Source organism: Panthera tigris, chromosome D1 (assembly GCF_018350195.1).
Source record: "Panthera tigris isolate Pti1 chromosome D1, P.tigris_Pti1_mat1.1, whole genome shotgun sequence".
NCBI classification, from domain to species: Eukaryota; Metazoa; Chordata; class Mammalia; order Carnivora; family Felidae; genus Panthera; species Panthera tigris.
The window spans coordinates 67,671,260-67,689,989 of NC_056669.1; the positions used below are offsets into that span (position 1 = coordinate 67,671,260).

General features: G+C 41.0%; 1 pseudogene; it reads right to left on the reverse strand.

The window, feature by feature from the left end:
• Positions 1-17,977, reverse strand: part of LOC102962352 — a 67,483-nt pseudogene extending 49,506 nt beyond the window's left edge.
• Between the last annotated feature and the right edge of the window lie 753 nt (positions 17,978-18,730).

The window sequence follows — 18,730 nt, forward strand, 5'->3', positions numbered from 1 at the left end:
TATTTAAAAGATCACCCGGGCTGCTGTGTGGAGACTGCATTGTGACTTAGGTGAGGGAGGTGTCTTTTTAGAGGAAAGGAAGTAAATTGAATGGTGAGACATTTAGAAAGGAGAATTGACAGACTTACTGATGGACTTGATGTGGAAGAGGAAGAAAAGGATGGTTCCTGGCTTTCCAGGAGGTGGTGGGACCATGAACTAAGAAAAAGAAAAATTATCTTCTAGGAAAGGTTTATTTTACCAAGGTCAATACTTCATGCCCTCAAAATTCTGGAGTCAAGACTTTGTATATACTAGTAGAGATTCTCCACCCCCCCCCATCGTTTCCCCCCCAGCAAATCTCCAGACTTATTAAAATCAACTACAAAAGGCCAAACTGAGCAGGTGGCACTCATGATCCTCCTACAGACACATCAGCTCAAATAACAATTGTGAAGGATGGACTCTCTCCCATTTTAACCTCCTTAGTATGGAGGAACAGTACTGAACATCTTTAATTTACCATCTCAATTAAATCCAAATATTAAGGTCACTCTTCAGACACTCAGACACATTATTAAATCTTATCCACTTATCATTACTATTGTTGCTGTTATTAAATCTTTATAGGTATCTCTGGAGACCTCTTGAATGCTATTCAAGAACTAGAATTGTTTAAATTAACCATAAAAAACAATTTTCAATAGATTTATTTTACTTAGCCAATATTTATTAATTGCCTACTGTGTGCCAGGCACGATTAGATCTTCCCAGCTGCTCCAAGAGGTGGGGGTCGTTGTTCTCGCTTGAAGCCTGAGAAAATTAAGATGCAGAGAACGTGACTGGGCAAAGTCACAAGCAATGATTGCCACTTAGGTACCTTGGATACAACAGTCACATTCTCTTCCACTCTGCTCTTCTGAACATGCTTCCATTTGCGATTTCCTTGGGGTTATCAGCAACCTCGTGCATAAATGACATCTTTATAAGCATCAAGAAAAAAGAAGGCATATGCCAGGGATAGCAAATTCAAGTGTCTACTGGACCCAGACAGATGCTGTTAATTAGTGAACAGGCCTGATAGAAGGACAAACTGGGAGTCACAGGGACTGTGGTCAACTGGGGAGCATATGCCCCTTCCAATGAGAGCAGCTCCTTCTTACCCCCATATCACTGCCACTGCTAGAAATGTGACCTGCGTGATCAGACATTCTGCTCTCTCAAGGAAGTGAGAAAACCACATTTCCATGTGAGCTCCCTCAAGTTTTGAGTTTGCAACAAAACTCAAATACTCTTAAAAGTACTGTGCATGGCAACACCATGCAAACCTAACAAAATGGGTGTGTGGGCAGTATCCAGCCTACAGGCTGCCAATTTCTGACCTTAACTGTACAGATCATTGACGCATTATTTATGATCTGGAAGAACTTTAAACAATTTTAATGCCCAGTGATGTAGGCTGGCTCAGATATCTGTGGTGCAGCCATCTGATTGAATTTTTACAGCCTTTAACAGCCAGCAGTATGAAGACCATGTAGCATACTAAAAAAATGCTTAGGATAAACAGCAGGGTAGCATGATTCTGCTATGACATTAAATTCAAAAGGCAAACTACAAAATGATACCCAGTCAAGTGTTTTAAATGTTGAACTGGGGGACGATTACAAAAGTGAACACATGTGAAAAATCATCAAGCTATACAGACACAGATATACTTTGCAGCATGGATATCATACCTCAATAAAAAAAATTAATGATGCCTGGGCTATGATCACTATTCTGTACATTTTTGCATGAAAATGGACAAGAATTTCAAGGAAGCATGGGCAAAGAAAACAATTTGTGTTGGTTGTGGGATAATGGAAGACTCTTTCTGCCTTTTCCTCCATATGGATTTCTATTACTGTTACTGTAACATGGTATTGGGGGAAGATTTCTCGAAATATCATATATAAGAGGGGCACCTGAGTGGCTCATTCAGTTAAGCATCTGACTTCGGCTCAGGTCATGATCTCATAGTATGAGTTCGAGCCCCACATTGGGCTCAGAGCCTGGAGCCTGCTTCAGATTCTGTGTCTCCTTCTCTTTCTGTCCCTCCCCCACTTGTGCTCTGTCTCTCTCTGTTTCTCAAAAATAAATAAATGTAAATATATATGTGTGTGTATATATATATATATATATACACACACACACACATATATATATATATGGTATATAATAAATCAGTAGTTACCATCCTATTTCAATGCAGATTGAAATCCCAAAGTGAAGAACACTATTTACTGTTTGATCTGGGCCACTTTCCACCCCTTCCCAACTAGAGATAGTGAGACCCCCACCTGCTGCCTCAGCACCATCCCTGAACAGGTCAGGTGGGACACTGGAAGCCCCAGCCCTACAAGGTAACGAAGAGACATGAGGTTGTCAGCCCACAGTCCCTGCTACTAAAAAGCTTCCAGCAAGTCAGAAGCACCTCTCTGCCCATTGAGCTACCACTGCCCCCACTGAATCATGCAGAATGATTTCTGCTGCAAATATTGAAAAACCCAACCAAATGGTTTAAATACCGGAGAAAGTTTATTATCTCATGTATCCAGAATTCTAGGCAGGGTGGGACTCAGAGGACCACAATCAGCAAGTCAGTGATGTCAGCAAGAGCTCAAGTTCTTTCTATATCCCTGTCTTCCCATGGCTGTCCCTCCACTCTGGTAGCAGCAATAGTCAGAGACGCAAGTAGTCAGAGAGACAGCAGTCAGAGAGTAAGTTCTTTGTTCACATCCAGCAAAGGAGTGATATTTTCCTCTGCAGTTCTCTCTTTAAGAGGGAATTTGTTTTTTGCCCAAAAGCTCCTATTGGACTTTTTATGTCTCAGAATCAGTCACGTTATTGTTTTAAAAGTAATCCCCAGAAAGGAGGAGGATGAAATTACCAAGAAAAACTTGGACTAATCACCTAGATTGACACAGATGTGGGATGCCAACCCCAATGTCCTTGGGACCTCTTATCGATTTTTACCATCTAGACAATATCTTAAATGTGTCTGCCTCATTGGTTTCCAAGTTACCATAATCTCATGGTTGGGCTATATAAAAAGCCTCCTAACTAATCAATCTACAAAGTGCTGGTGGACAGGAACTGTCATTACACACTCAGTTCAATCAAGAAGCCAAAGCATTAAGTCAATCTGCCTAATAAAATGTAGGAAGTAGGGGGTCAGGGCAGAGAAAAAAAATGAGCTAGAAATGGAAGGAAACTTTATTCTGGTGTTGAACTTTGCTTCTTTGCATGTGACATGGTACCAACATTAGACCTTGTGGCACCTTAGGTTATAATGTGATTCCAGGACTAAATGTCCTTAGTAATCAGTAAGTTTTTCCTGGAAATGCCAAGTTTAAATCTCAGAAAGAATCAACTGCCAAGGCCAAAAAAAAAAAAAAAAAAAAAAGCACTATTCATTCATCCAATACATTTTTGAGTACTTACTCTATCCAAGGCAATGTGCTTGACACTGGAGATACAAAGGTGAATAAGACCAACAGTCTAATCTCTTAGAGCTAACAGTATATCAGGAAAGACAGTCATTAAGCAACTAATTACAGACTAATTATTTAATTGCAGTTTTGACAATGCTATTACTAGAGAAATATAGGCAATTGAAACCATATAATGATTTAAGGTGGGAGGCATGAAATCAGAAGATGCTTCCCCAAGGAAGTGACATTTAAACTGGGTGGACTTTAGCCAGAGAAACAGTAAGGGACAAGTATTCAAGGCAGAGAAAATTGTTGTGTACAAAGACTCTAAGACAGAATGAAACAAGGAAAGATGAAAAAGGAGTGTGTCCAGAATAAAGAGAAGAACAGTACAAGATGAACTGGGAGAGGTAGGGGTTTGTAAGGAAGGGCAGACCAGCAGAATGCAAACCTCTTTTGCACTAGAGGTTTAAGAAAGTGATATGATCAGGGGTGCCTGGGTGGCTCAGTCAGTTAAGCGTCCGACTTCAGCTCAGGTCACATCATGGTTCGTGGGTTTGAGCCCTGCCTCAGGCTCTGGGCCGACAGCTCAGAGCCTGGAGCCTGCTTTGAATTCTGTGTCTCCCTCTCTCTCTCTCTCTCTGCCCTTCTTCCACTCATGCCACTCATGCTACTCATGCTCTGTCTCTGTCTCTCTCAAAACTAAATAAAAAACATTAAAAATTAAAAACATAAAGTGATATGATCAGAAGCCAGAAGATGACACCACAAACAACTGGGAAGAGACCATCAAAAACATAATAAATAAGCTGTTTCCAGAATTCTGGGAGAAAGAGGACACTCCTACTAGTGGATGGGGCTCTGAATAATCTGGCTTGTCTGCATGCAATTCACTCTCTTTTTCAGCTGTCACACTGCAGCCACCATACAGCCACAGATGTCAGTGAGTGACATAGTGTTCCCTTTCCAGTGCCCTTAGGGGTGATGTGCCCATGTGTAGCCTGGAAGATATTCCTAGATATCTGTGATATGGGTCTTGCCGCCTGCCCTGGCCTTGTAGTCAGCCTCCTTCCTACCCCAAGATTTTGCATTCCAAACAGGAACACTATTTCTCCAGTCACTGGGCTGTGCACAGGGGTTAATTTGCCTGTTAATTTTCCACATGAGATAATACGCACAATGAAGCACAAGTGAGAAGCAGGACATCGACACTGTCTCCAGCTGAGAAATCAATTCATACTTTAAATTACTCTGGGTAACCCCAGTCACCACTGGGTTCCTACTTCCATCTATCCTGATTTGTATAAAGTTGTCTTCCTGGAGCGTGAAGACCCCAAGAGGACCCTGAGCAGTTTCGCCTCTGCACCCCAGTGGCACACTAATGGCCCAGGGAGGAGGAGAGGCAGGATTGACGGCAGGGCATCCCCAGGGCATGCAGGCAGCACGTACTCCATAGCAGAGGTGGTGGGGCCTGCTGGGCCTGTGCTCAGTGTCAGCAACAGCGTCAGCCAGCTTGAGGTCTGGCCAGCTAACACCTGGGGTTCAGAGGCCACTCACCTCTCCTTACCACCTGGTATCTCAGCTGATTAATTGCCTGGATCATTCATCCATTTCACAAATATGTACATGGGTGTCAGATACTCTGCTTGGTTTAGAGGAGAGAAAAAGATTGAAAAGATCCCCTTGTACCTTAACACAGGAGATCAGAAAAAAATCAAGCAGGCTGGGTGTCAGTCCCATCTTTTCCATTTAAGAGCTACGTGACCACAGGCCAGCTCTATAACCTCTCTGCAGTTTAGGTGCCTCACCTGTGAAATGGAGACAAGATCTAGTTCCCAAAGTGGTCACAAGGGTCCATGTATATAAATAAAGTTTCCATGCACTTGCTTGTCACTGCATCACACAAAATAGGCTGCATAGATCATCACCAGATGTAGAGATTATAAAAATAAACCATGTGAAAAGGCTACATATTGTATAAGTCCATTTATATGGAATATCTAGAATATGTCAATTCAGAGAGACGGAAAGCAGACCAATAGTTGCCAGGGGCTGGGAAAGGTAGCAGGGCGGGGTGGGGTGTGGGTGTGGGTGCGGTGTGGATAGGAAGCAACTAGAATGGGTACAGGTTTTCTTTTGAGGGTGATGAAAATGTTCTGGAGTCAGATCACTGTGATGGTTGTACAACTCTCTGAGTATGTGAAAAACCACTGAATTGTATACTTTAAAGGTATGGAGTTTATGGTATATGGTATATGGTATGGTATATGAATTATGTTATTTAATATGTTATTCATTATTAATCTGTTATTCATATGGTATATGAATTATGTTATTTAAATGTATAGGGGTGTGTGTGTGTGTACGTGCATATGTATGCCATGTTGCATATATAAAATCTGCTTTGGATGTATCTCAGGAGGAAATCCATGCAATATGAATCAAGATGATGTAGATGGATTCAAACATGAGTCCAGAGCCGGAGTTTCAAGAATAAGCAACGGGGCTTGCAGGTACAAATATGCAATCATGATGCGTCTCGCAGAGGCAGCCCATCTCAGATTGGACCAGCCACAGTTCAAGTGTCGGTAGCCTCCTGTGGCTAATGGCTATGCTTCTGAATAGCACAGGTTTAGAAGGAAGACTGAAAAGGAAAGAAGGAAGGAAAGACAGACGCATCAATTGAAACCTCCTTCGAGCTGGCCATGCATTCCAGTACCACCTTATTCCACTTCACGAAGCCCTGCAAGGGAGACGGCACTAGCTCCACTTTGACATTGGAGTAAATCAGGGCTGAAAGAGGTTAAGCAAGCTTATGAAAGGGGAGGTGGTTGTTGTTAAGTAAGGAGAGAAGACACCTGAAGAGAGGAAACAGCTAAGATTAACAAAAAAAGAGGAAAAACATGACGGGCAAAGGAAGGTCCCAGAGGATGTATGTGGAAGGCCACTTGAAAAGGACAGAATCCCACAAGACAGTTGTGTTTTATGTGTCAGGCAGGTGTGAAATTAGCTTCCCTTGTAGAATTCTCTAATGCCAGAACCATAAGAGCAGATAGAAGGCCATTCCATTATCAGCTGGGGTCAACTTGAACGTGAGCATCGACAGAAATGTGTCTCTGCTCAGCCGAAGCTGAGATGTCAGCCGCACGGGTTTGCAGTCATGCCAGGAAGCAGCCCGTGCCCATGCTGCTCACTCGGCATCTCCTGGCTGCCTTCCCCCCTGACCATACCGATGCCCCCACCCCACACCCCAACAGCAACAGCAGCCCTGGCCTCTGTCTCTGACCCTTGCCCCCTCCAATCACTCTTTTTCCCCTTGCCTCTGTGTCACCTGGTTCCTTTTCTCTACAAGCCCTTATTTCCAAGCCTCTTTCCTCTCCGTCTTCATAAATAATCCGGGACAGGCACTTCCAGCAGTGTCTCGTTCATACGCATAATTAAAGTGGCCCTCTCTGAGATAAGTCTCCTCCCTAAGTCATTGGTCAGATAAGGAAACTGAGGAAAAGGGGGGCAGAGCACCCACGCCTCCTGCAGCATTTCCCCTTCAGACACCAAGCACACGCCTGTGTGTGGGGCATGGCTGTTGGCTCCACCCCAGTGACCAGCTCAGCAGGCTCACTGACTCGCAGGGAGATACTGCTCTCCCCAACTTCTTCACATGTGTTTTTACAACCTGAGGAATAGGAAGGAGGCAATACAGCCAAATTCCAGTTCAGCTTCCAGCTCACAATACACTCCAACCAGCAGTAAGTTAGGCAGCTTGATATGGTGAAAAAGCCCCGGCTTTCACGTATCTGGACTTGAGTTTGTGTCCTGACTGCCACTTCTTAGCCATGTGGCTTTGGATGAGTTCATGAACACCCTTCTCCCAACCCCCCAAAGCTTGATTGCCTCAAGTTTTAAAGTTAAAAATCCTTCCATTTTTTTTTATTGTTTTTTAATGTTTATTTATTTTTGAGAGAGAGCACGAGCAGGGGATGGGGGGGAAGAGGGCGGGGACAGAGGATCCCAAGGGGGCTCCCCGCTGACAGCAGCAAGCCCCATGTGGGGCTCGAACTCAGGAACCGCACGATCATGACCTGAGCTGAAGTCGGACACTCAACTGACTGAGCCACCCAGGTGCCCGAACAGTTAAAGATCTTTTTTTTTTTTTTTTAAGTTTATTTATTTCTTTTGAGAGAGAGAGAGAAAGCATGAGTGGGGTAGGGGTAGAGAGAAAGGGAGAGAGAATTCCAAGCAGGCTCTGTGCTGTCGGCGCAGAGCCCAACATGGGGCTGGAACTCATGAACCGTGAGATCACGACCAGAGCCTACATCAAGAGTTGGACACTTAACCAACTGAGCCACCCAGGTGCCCCAAAAAATCTTTTAAATGGGGAGAGCGAAAAAATCTGGCTTTCCCAGTTGCACTAACAGTTAAAACACAGAAGGTGCCCGAAAGGACCAGTTCTCCAGCTTCTTGTGGCTGTTACTTTCCTTCATTCCTTTCTTCTCTCAATGAAGAACATCAGGCTCACTCTGCAGGCCAGCACAGACACAGGGTTATAGTCCGCAGGACTCACCACCCAGCACACCACCCTGTGCTCGCCTCACAGGTCAAAGTCTGTCCTGCTTGTTCAGAGAAACACCCAGGCTGAACCAAAGTGATGCCACCTATTTCCCTGATCTTGCATCTTCTGTTCATAGGGCCAAAAGAAAGCCAAAAAGTCCAACCCCCATTCTGACTGTGCAGACAGGGTGGCCTCCTGAGATTTCCTCTGTTAATGATGACTCAGTTAACTTTTCTTTTTTTTTTTTTTTTAACGTTTATTTATTTTTGAGACAGAGAGAGACAGAGCATGAACGGGGGAGGGTCAGAGAGAGGGAGACACAGAATCTGAAACAGGCTCCAGGCTCCGAGCTGTCAGCACAGAGCCCGACGCAGGGCTCGAACTCACGGACCGTGAGATAATGACCTGAGCCGAAGTCGGCCGCTTAACCGAATGATGACTCAGTTAACTTTTGCAGCTCCAGCATTAAAACCCCGATTGCATCAAAGCCCCGATGAGTCACACATGAGAATCCTCCCTGGGGGAAATGTCAGGAAAAGGACAGGGTGGAGGAAGTTGAGGGTACAATGATTTTGTGGTTCAGCAAACCCAAACACTCAGTTCTTTTTGTACTCAGCACCTAAAGTAGTTCCAAGAACACAGATAGCTCTCAAAAAAAAAAAAAAGTTAAAAAATAAATAAATAAATGGAACAGGATATTAAAAAACAGAGAGATGTGACAGAGTATAGAATGTTCAAGAGATTGCACACAATTTGGTTTTGCAAAAATGTGTAAGAGAGATAGTGGGGTCCAACCAACAAAGTTCAGGCAAGCTCTGTGTACCCAAATGAAGGCAGATCCAGAGTGAGGTCTGCCATGCCCACCAGAAATCCTCCCTCCTTTGACAAGGTCTACACCCAAATCCTCCAATTCACCCATGCCCTGCTACAGCTAGTTTTTCTTTCCCTTCTATTGCTCATCATTTGCCTTCATGGAACATGTCATCGTAAGATTTGTGCAGCTTTATTCATAGTAGCCAAAAGCAGGAAACAGCACAATTGTCCATAGATGGATGAATGTATAAACAAACTGTGGTATATCCATGCAATGGGATACTACTCAAAAATAATAAAAGGGGTGCCTGGGTGGCTCAGTCGGTTGAGCATCCAACTCTTGATTTCAGCTCAGGTCATGATCTCATGCTTTGTGAGTTCCAGTCCCATGTCAGGCTCTGCGCTGGCAGTGTGGAGCCTACTTAGGATCCTCTCTCTCCCTCTCTCTGCCCCTCCCACTCATGCTGTCTCTGTGTCTCTCAAAATAAACAAATAAAAACTTAAAATATTAATAATAAAAGAATAAACTGATATACAAAAAAACATGAATGAATCTCAAAAACAGTACACTGAAGGATGGAAGCTAGAGAACAATGAAATAATCATCAAAGTGCTGAGATAAATTAACTGCCAGCCCAGATTCCATACACAGCAAAGTATCTCCCAAAACTACAAGCAGAATTACGTATTTTTAAACTAATAAAAATTGATTAATTTGTCAGAAATCTTAATGAAAAGTTTTAATATTTTGAACTAAATGATAATAAAAACCTGAAATAGCAAACCCAGTAGGATACAGCTAAAATTATGCTTAGAGAGAAATTATACCCTTAAAACAGATATATTAAAAAAGAAGAAAATTTGATTAATCTAAGCATCCATATCAAGAGTTAAGAAAAAACAAAATAAATATCTCAAGAGGAAGAAAATAGTATGATGGTAAATGAAGAAATAAACATGCAATAGAAAAGATCAACGAAGTCAAAAGTTGGTTCTTTCAAGGCTAATAAAATTTATAAATCCCCATCAAACTGATCAAGAAATAAAAACATAAAAACAAATAACAAAGCATAAATAAATGTAACACCACTACAGATCCTGTAGCCATTAAAAAGATGACTACCAAAATGAAGTAGATCATCTAGTTCTATAACAATTAAAGAAAATGAATTGGTAATTTTAAAATTCTCTGAAAATAAACCTCCAGGCCCAGATGGTTTCACTGAAGAATTCTACCAAAAATATTTATCTATCTATCTATCTATCTATCTATCTATCTATCTATCTATTTATTTTTGAGACAGGGAGAGAGAGAACGAGCATGCAAGTGCAAACAAGCAGGGTAGGGACAGATAGAGAGGAGAACAGAATCCAAAGCAGGCTCCAAACTCTGAGCTGTTAACACAGAGCCCGCTGCAGGGCTTGAACTCATGAACTGTGAGATGAGATCATGACCTGAACCAAAGTCAGATGCTTAACTGACTGAGCCACGCAGGCACCCCATATTTGAAAAAACTTTAACACCAATTCCACATAATACCTTCTAAGTAATAGAAGAGGAGGGGATACTTTCCAACTCTTTTAAGAAGGCAAGATCATCCTGATATCAAAATTAGACAAAGACAGTGCAAAAAAAGAAAACTATAAGCCAATATCTTTCATAAATACAGATGTAAATATTATTACTAAGAGAATATTAGGAAATAAATTCAGCAATATATAAAAAAAAGTAGACACCATGACCAAGTAGAGTTTATCCTAGGAATGCAAAGCAGGTCAATATGTAAAAATTAGTCAATGTAATCCACCATATTTATAGGAGGCCAAAGAAGAAAAAATCACATGATCACAATTGAAAGTTTGTAACGAAATTCATCACTATTTATGATACAAGCTCTCAAAAACAAACAAACAAACAAAAAAAACTCTAGGAATGGAGAATTTCCTAAACTTAATAAAGAACATCTACAAAAAACCTACTATACCATTTCTACTAGATGGTAAAAGACTGAATGCTTTCTCCCTAAGATTGGGAGGAAGGCAAGGGAAAAAACAACTTTATTGAGTTATAACTGACATACAAAAAGCTGTACATATTTAATGTATACAAATTAATAAATTTGGAAATAAGTGTGTACACCAATGAAACCATCACCACAATCTATGCCACAAATACATTCACCACCTTTCAAAGTTGCCTACTGTCCTCTTTATTTTTTGTATGATAAAAACACATAACCTAAAATCTACTCTCTTAGCAAATGTTTAATTATATAATACAGTTTTGTAAACTACTAGGTACCATCCTATACAAGAGATCCCTAGGTCTTAATCATTTTGTATAACTGCCGCTTTGTGCCCTAGACTAATACCTTCCTGTTTCCCCTGTCCTGAGTCCAAAGCAACTACCATTCTACATTCTGCTCCTGTGAGTTTGACTATTTTATTGCTCATATAAGTGGTATCACATAGTCTTTATCCTGTGTCCAGCTTATTTCACTTAGCATAAGGTCCTCTAGTTTCATGCACATTGTTGCACATAGCAAGATTTCCTTCTCTGTAAGGCTGAAAAATATTCTCTTGTATATTTTACCACATTTTCTTTATCCATTCATCCACTGATGGACATTTAGGTTGTGTTCATGTCTTGGCTATCATGAATAATTCTGCAGTGAATATGGGAGTACAGATACCTCTTAAGATCTTGATTGCAATTCCTTTGGTGTTGGATTGCTAGATAACATGGTATTCTGTTTTTAAATTTTTTGAGGAACCTCCACATTGTTTTGCAGTAGTAGCTGCACCAATTTACATTCCTACCAACAATGCACAATGGTTTCTTTTTCCCCACATCCTTGCAACACTTGTAATCTTTTGGTTTTGATGATAGCCATCCTAACAGATATGAGGTGATATCTCATTGTGGTTTTGATTTGCATTCCCTTGATAGTAATGTTGAGCACCTTTTCATATACCTACTGGCCACTTGTATATTTCCTTTAGGGAAATGTCTATTCAGTGTTTTTCCCAAGGCTTTTTAAAATTTTTTAATGCTTCCTTATTTTTGAGAGAGAGAGAGAGAGAGAGAGAGAGAGAGAACAAATAGAGGAGGGGCAGAGAGAGAAGGGGACAGAGCATCCAAAGCAGGCTCTGCGCTGACAGCTTAATGTGGGGCACGAACTCAAACTGTGAGATCATGACCTGAGCGGAAGTCAGAAGCTTAACTGACTGAGCCACTCAGGAGCTCCTCTTGTTTTTAATCATGTTATTCATTTTTCCGCTGTTGAGTTGCAAAAGTTCTTTATATATTTTGTACATTAACCCCTTATAAGATATATGGTTTGCAAATATTTTCTCCCATTCCATAGATTACATTTACATTTCATTGATTCTCAGTTCTGCAGAAGCTTTTTAGTTTGCTGTAATCCAACTTGTCTATATGTGTTTTTGCTGCCTGTGCTTCTGCTGTCAAAAACAAGAAATCATTGCTAAGGCCAATGTCAAGAAGCTTTTTCCCTATGTTTCCTTCTGGAAGTTTTATGGTTTCAGGCCTTACAAGTAAGTCTTTAACCCATTTTGAATTGATTTTTGTGTATGATGCCAGAAAAGGGTTCAATTTCATTCTCTGGCTTGTAAATATCCAATTTTCCCAAGACCATTTATTAAAAAGAATATCCCTTCTCTACTGTGTATTATTGGCATCCTTATTGAAGATCAGTGGACTGTATATGTGTGGGTTCATTTCTATGCTCTCTATTCTGTTCCATTGGTCTATATGTCTATGCCAGTATCATACTGTTTAATTACTGTAGCTTTGTAATATATTTTAAAATCAAAAAGTATAATTCTTCCAGCTTTACTCTTCTAACTCAAAAGTAGTTTAGCTATTCAGGGTCTTTCATAGTTCCATACTAATTTAGGACTGTTTTTTCTATTTCTGTAAAAAGTGTCATTGGCGTTTTGATAGGGATTGCATTGAATCTGTAGATCATGTTGGGTAATATAGACATTTTTACAATATTAATTCTTTTGATCCATAAACACAAGAGGTCTCCCTACTTATTTGCATCCTCTTTAATTTCTTTCATCAATGCCGTATAGTTTTCAGTGTATGAGCCTTTCATCTCGTTGGTTAAGTTTATTCCTAAGTATTTTATTCTTTTCCATGCTATTGTAAATGGAATTGTTTTCTTAATTTCTTTTTTTGGATAGTTCATTGTTAGTGTATTAAAAAACTGATTTTTTCTTTGTGCTTATTTATTAACCCTTTACTAGTCTATATAACATGCACTGCATAATACATGGCACTAGTAATTCAGTCCTTATTGCTATTAGACAGGCCAGGTTCTCTATATAACATGCACTGCATAATACATGGCACTAGTAATTCAGTCTTTATTGCTATTAGACAGGCCAGGTTCTCTACAGGAAGAAAAGAGCAAGAATGGCAAAATTTAGGAAAACTCCTGTCACGTACACCCACCAGGTTTTAACCTATCAACCTGGCCCAGGGAGGAAGATGGGGAGTAGATCCGCCCATCCTCCTAGGATGCAGCATTACCATGTTTTTTGTTTTTCCTTTGTTCCTGCAGCACATCCCAACCCACATGAGTCTCCATCTCCTGTCTGTAAAATCCATGTTAAGCAACTTCCGTCACTCTCCCCTGTGTCTGTAGCACTTATCTCTCCATCAGTGCCTATTTCCTGTTCTTATATATGATACTGGACTTCAAACGCCTCACTCTGTTGATCTCCATTCCATCCCGCAAGTGTGTCTAACCCCTGTTAGCTGGTTGGCCTATACCAGCTCATGCTTGTCTACATTCTGTGTGCCTCTACTCCATCTAGAAAACCAGTGTCTTCATTGACTTTCTCTCTAGCCTCTGTCTAAATGTGTGTGTTTCCTTACCCTGTGCCTCCAGCCCACCTGTACCTCAAGTGTCTTCACATACTGTGTCTCACTTGGTGGTCATTTACCTATTAGAAGACATCTTGGTTCCTTCCAGATTTTTGCCTGGAATATTTTTTTGTTAATAAATATGCTTTATATATGTTCTTAGTGGTTTTTATGTGGACATATGTTTTCACACCACACATTAGGTAAATACATAGGGGCCAATTGCCAAACCATATGATGACACTATACTCAGCTTCACAAGAATCTGGCAAGATGTCTTCTCAAGAGATTGTACCATTTGTATTCCCATTGTCAATGGATGATATTTCTTGTTGTACCACATCAAAAGGTAGAAACAATCTAAATGCCCATCAATAATACAACAGACAAATAAACTGCAGTGTATCCTACAACAGAATACAGCAATGACAATGAGTGAAATCCTGCTATATGCTACATCATTGTTGAATCTCATGACATAAAACTGAATGAAAGAAGCAAGGCACAAAGAATATTGGATGATTCTATTTATACAGTTAGGGAGCAAAAACAAGTTTAAGAATCTATGATATTAGGGGTGCCTGTGTGGCTCAGTCAGTTGAGTGTCCGACTTCGGCTCAAGTCATGATTTCGTGGTTCGTGAGTTCAAGCCCCGCATCAGGCTCTGTGCTGACAGCTCAGGGCCTGGACCCTGCTTGGGATTCTGTGTCTCCCTCTCTCTCTGCTCCTCTCCTGCTCACACTCTGTCTCTCTCTCAAAAATAAATAAAGATTAAAAATTTTAAAAAAAGAATATAATGTTAAATTCAAAGTTATATTTATCTTTAAGGAGAGTAGGAAGAATGACTGGAAGGTGGATTTGGGTGTCTTCAGGGGTGCTGCTAATGTTCTATTTCTTAATTTGGTTAGTGGTTACATGGGCATGTTCCCTTGGTTAAATTCACTGAACTTACTTAAAATTTATGTGTTTTTTTGTATGAAAGACCTTTCAACAAAAATTTTATTAAAAAGTTAAATTTGAAGTGGTGATGATGAGCAAATACTGGACACAAAAGAGACAGAAACTTTTAGAAAAAAATTGCCCCAGGAATGATGCCGGGAAATACCAACCATGCAGAGGGCCAGATGCCTGGAAATGAAGAACTGATCAAGAGTGAGTGCCAGGCCGGGGCGCCTGGGTGGCTCAATCGGTCAAGCGTCCAACTTCGGCTCAGGTCATGATCTCGCGGTTTGTGATTTTGAGCCCTGCGTCAGGCTCTGTGCTGACAGCTTAGAGTCTGGAGCCTGCTTTGGGTTCTGTTTCTCTCTCTGTACCCCTCCCTTGCTCACACTCTGTCTCTCTGTCTCTCTCAAAAATAAACACTAAAAAAAAAAAAAAAAAAAAAAGAGTGAGTGCCAGGAACTAAGAGCAGGTGGAGCCAGGAAAGGCAAGATCCCAGACCAATGAGAGATGAAGCAAGAAGATCCCGGAAATACAGTGGCTGAAATATGAGAGCAGAAGCTGAAAAGTATTTTGAAATGAAGGCAGTAGCAGCCAGGTAAGCATTCAGGACAGGAATTTTGGAGCAATGAGATGATCTGAGTTCGTGACATGTTTTAACCATCTACCCCAGTCATTTTTTAAGTCTTGGTTCCCAACTAACACAGGTCACTTTGCAATCTTAGACTTTAGAACTTAACTTCTCTTTGACAATTCCCAAAGGATTTCAGTGGAGGAGGGGGAAGGGAATTGTCACTCTGATATATACTAAATATTCAAAACCAGCCTTTCCCTGTCTCTCCTTGGTCTTTGAAAACCCAAGAATGTTTACAATACAATAATGAAATAAAAATAAAGTCATTCATCAAGAACCCTGTATTTATTTTCTTTATGTCTGAAGGTTGTTAAATCCTAATTATCCTGAACTATTTTCATACTGCTGAGCAGCCTCCACTTATGAAGTCAGTAATTAATATTCAATTTGCCTAGAGCTTTCAGATTTGCATGTTAATTATTGATTTCTTAATCACCAGGATGGGTATTTGAAAGCTTTAGAGAACACTGACATTTCAGTAAATGTTACAGAGTGATCATCTCTGTAGATTGGGGTTTTTAAGAAAATATTTTGCAATCTTTTATTTTCAGATTTCCTCTCCACCTGCAGCTCTGATTCTTTCCCAAAGGCATCTGCTCAAGCTTTGCACTACTGTTATTGATAGAATCATGAGTATAAATCAGGAAAGGGGTAATGTCATGGTCCCAGCTTGATCATCCCTCTACCAAGTGTCATCTCTCCAGGAGGGGCAGAGTGAGGAACATTAGCAACACAAACAGAGTAGAGAAAGATAAAGCTGGAACTAATTTCGCTGGACATTGGGGGAGTAACCTGGCTATAGTGGTTGGTCTAGATGATATATCTGGATTACCTAAAGCTTAGAATTCAAAGAGACTGTGGTTGGGGAATTTAGAAAATTGAAATGAGGAAATTCTGATGGTAGATGACACTTGACACACAGGTAGAAGCAGCATCAAGTTGTGGCCAATCAGATCTTTCACAGTAGGACCCCAGCCAATTACAGGAGGACTCAAGAAAAAGGTCTATCCACTCCTCAGGAAAAAGAAACTGACAAGAACTAAAGATGTTTTCATTGTTTTTTCTGACTGGACTCGTGCTCAACAGAGCTCCAGATTGAGTTGGAAGCCTCAGTGTCTTCTGACCATGGTCTTTCCATGGCTGGAATCAGAGAAGCAACACACACATATACATACACAAGGGCTCATCCATATGCAGAAGCTCATGCAGTATTTCATGAGTGAGCGTTCTGGGAAAAAAAAATGCCAATATGTCAAGTCCATCCAGGCCATGCCTGAAGCAATCAGAAGAAGACTAGCTGAGAGCCAAGAGAAGACATGCTTGGTCAAATGCTGAAAGAAATGGGGTGGAAGGAAAAGACATTGCAGGGATATAAGAGGTTGGACTACAAACAGGCAAAAGATAGAGGATGTGGGGATATGGAGTGGGGCAGTTTAGAAACAAATCTTGAAAATACAACTGCTAAATCCCTTTACTTGCTACTTGCCACCCAACTGCCCAGACAGTGAAAAGGTCTATAAACTAAAGGCTCTCATTAGACAAGTATTAAGAGGGCTGGGATAGGAAATGCTATGGCATAGATGTTCACCAGCAAACAATCTCCCTGGAATAGCAGCTCTGCAATAGGTAACTAATAAGCTCCATCCAGAGTGGGGAATACAATACAAATTTCATTCCTGCTGTCAGGACTGGCTAATAAATTGCAGTGAGCCTAAGGCCACAGAAGGATGAAAGGAACGAGGCTTGACAGAAGGCTACTACAGAACTCCAGGCTCCCAATTTATGCTGACCACCACATTGATTCTACTTAGTATGTTGATCCAAACACGGTATTTCCCAGCAAGAAATTTAACCAATAGAATAGCATATAAATATCAATAGCCTGTATATCTTTAAGTACCCAAAAGTACCTTAATGTGGTTTTCAGTAGAATGACTGACCGTGCTCAACCATACAAGAGCAATGGATTTGGAAAACTCAATGACAGCCAATATCTTAAATTCCCTAGGGTGGTAAACATGAGTTCACTTTTTAAGCAACTTTTATGCAACATTTAAACTGGGGGCATCATGCTTGCAATTATCCCGAGGTATTAAGAAATGCAAGAGTAAGCCAGATGCTTGGCCCTGTGTACATTCATCATCATCCTGTTATTCTATTCTGTTCTTTTCCTGAAACATTTTGCACCACACTGAGCTCTAAGCCTGGCTTCAAAGTGGTCCAACATAATTGAGATAGCAGTCACTTTAAAATGGCTTACCCAAAGCTCCATCCTGACCCTCTTCTCACTTACCTGCTCCAGTAGATTCTATTAATAGCTCCAATTCTTCATCCTCCCTGGACCCATTCCCTTTCATTGTGACATTTCAATTTCTCCCACTAAAAAGTCAAAAAATATTCCCAGCCCACCTCCACTCGGTCCCCAACTTGGATTCTGTCATGTGACTTGTTTTATCAAAGTGAATGTGAGTAGGCATGAGAGAACAAATGTTTGAAAAGTGCTTTTTCTGGTCCTGACTAAGAGGCATCTTCTGGATCTTCTGCATCTCTGACATGCTCTCAGCCTACTCCCACCTCCATCTTAGAACGATAAGAAAATACAATTGCTCCCCCACATTTCTTGGGGCAGCAGGAACTCAGCAGGGTTGTCTAAGGTCCTCTCTGCCCCTAATACCCATATTTGAGCTTCCTATTCCCACCCCATGGCATCATGGGAGTTACTAAAAACTGTCATCTGCTAGCATTCCATTAATTCTTAGAACACCCATACCTTCTAGAGATTATTGTCCCTTCATAATCAACTTGGAGCTAACCCTGAGGAGCTTTTCCCAATGGCCCTCACCTGCACACATTCTCTTCCTTCATTCCCAACTTTTCTCTCTCTTCAGGTAGAGAGATTTTTCTTTTTTCTTTTTTCTTTTGTTCTATTAGTAGAAATAGGAAGAAAAGGTAACAGGCTAGTCAAGTATTCTTCCAATCCAATTTCTCTTCTTGGGGGGGGCAGGGGATGCTTTTTAAGTTTTTTTTTTTTAATTCGTTAGTTAACATACAGTGTTATATTAGTATCAAGTGTACAATATAGTAATTCAGCACTTCCATACAACACCTGGTGCCCATCACAAGTGCCCTCCTTAATCCCCATCACCTGTTTCACCCATCCCCCTACCCACCTCCCCTCTGGCAACCATTAGTTTTTTCTCTATAATTAAGGGTACCTGGGTGGCTCAGTCAGTTAAGCCTCCGACTTCAGCTCCTGTCATATGGTTCGGGAATTCCACATTGGGTTCTCTGCTGTCAGCATGGAGCCTGCTTCAGATCCTCTGTCTCTCTCTCTCTCTCTCTCTCTCTCTCTCTCTCTCTCTCTCTCTTGTCCTTCCCCTGCTTGTGTGCACGTGTGTGCACTCTCTCACTCAAAAATAAACATTTTTTAAAAAAATAGTCTGTTT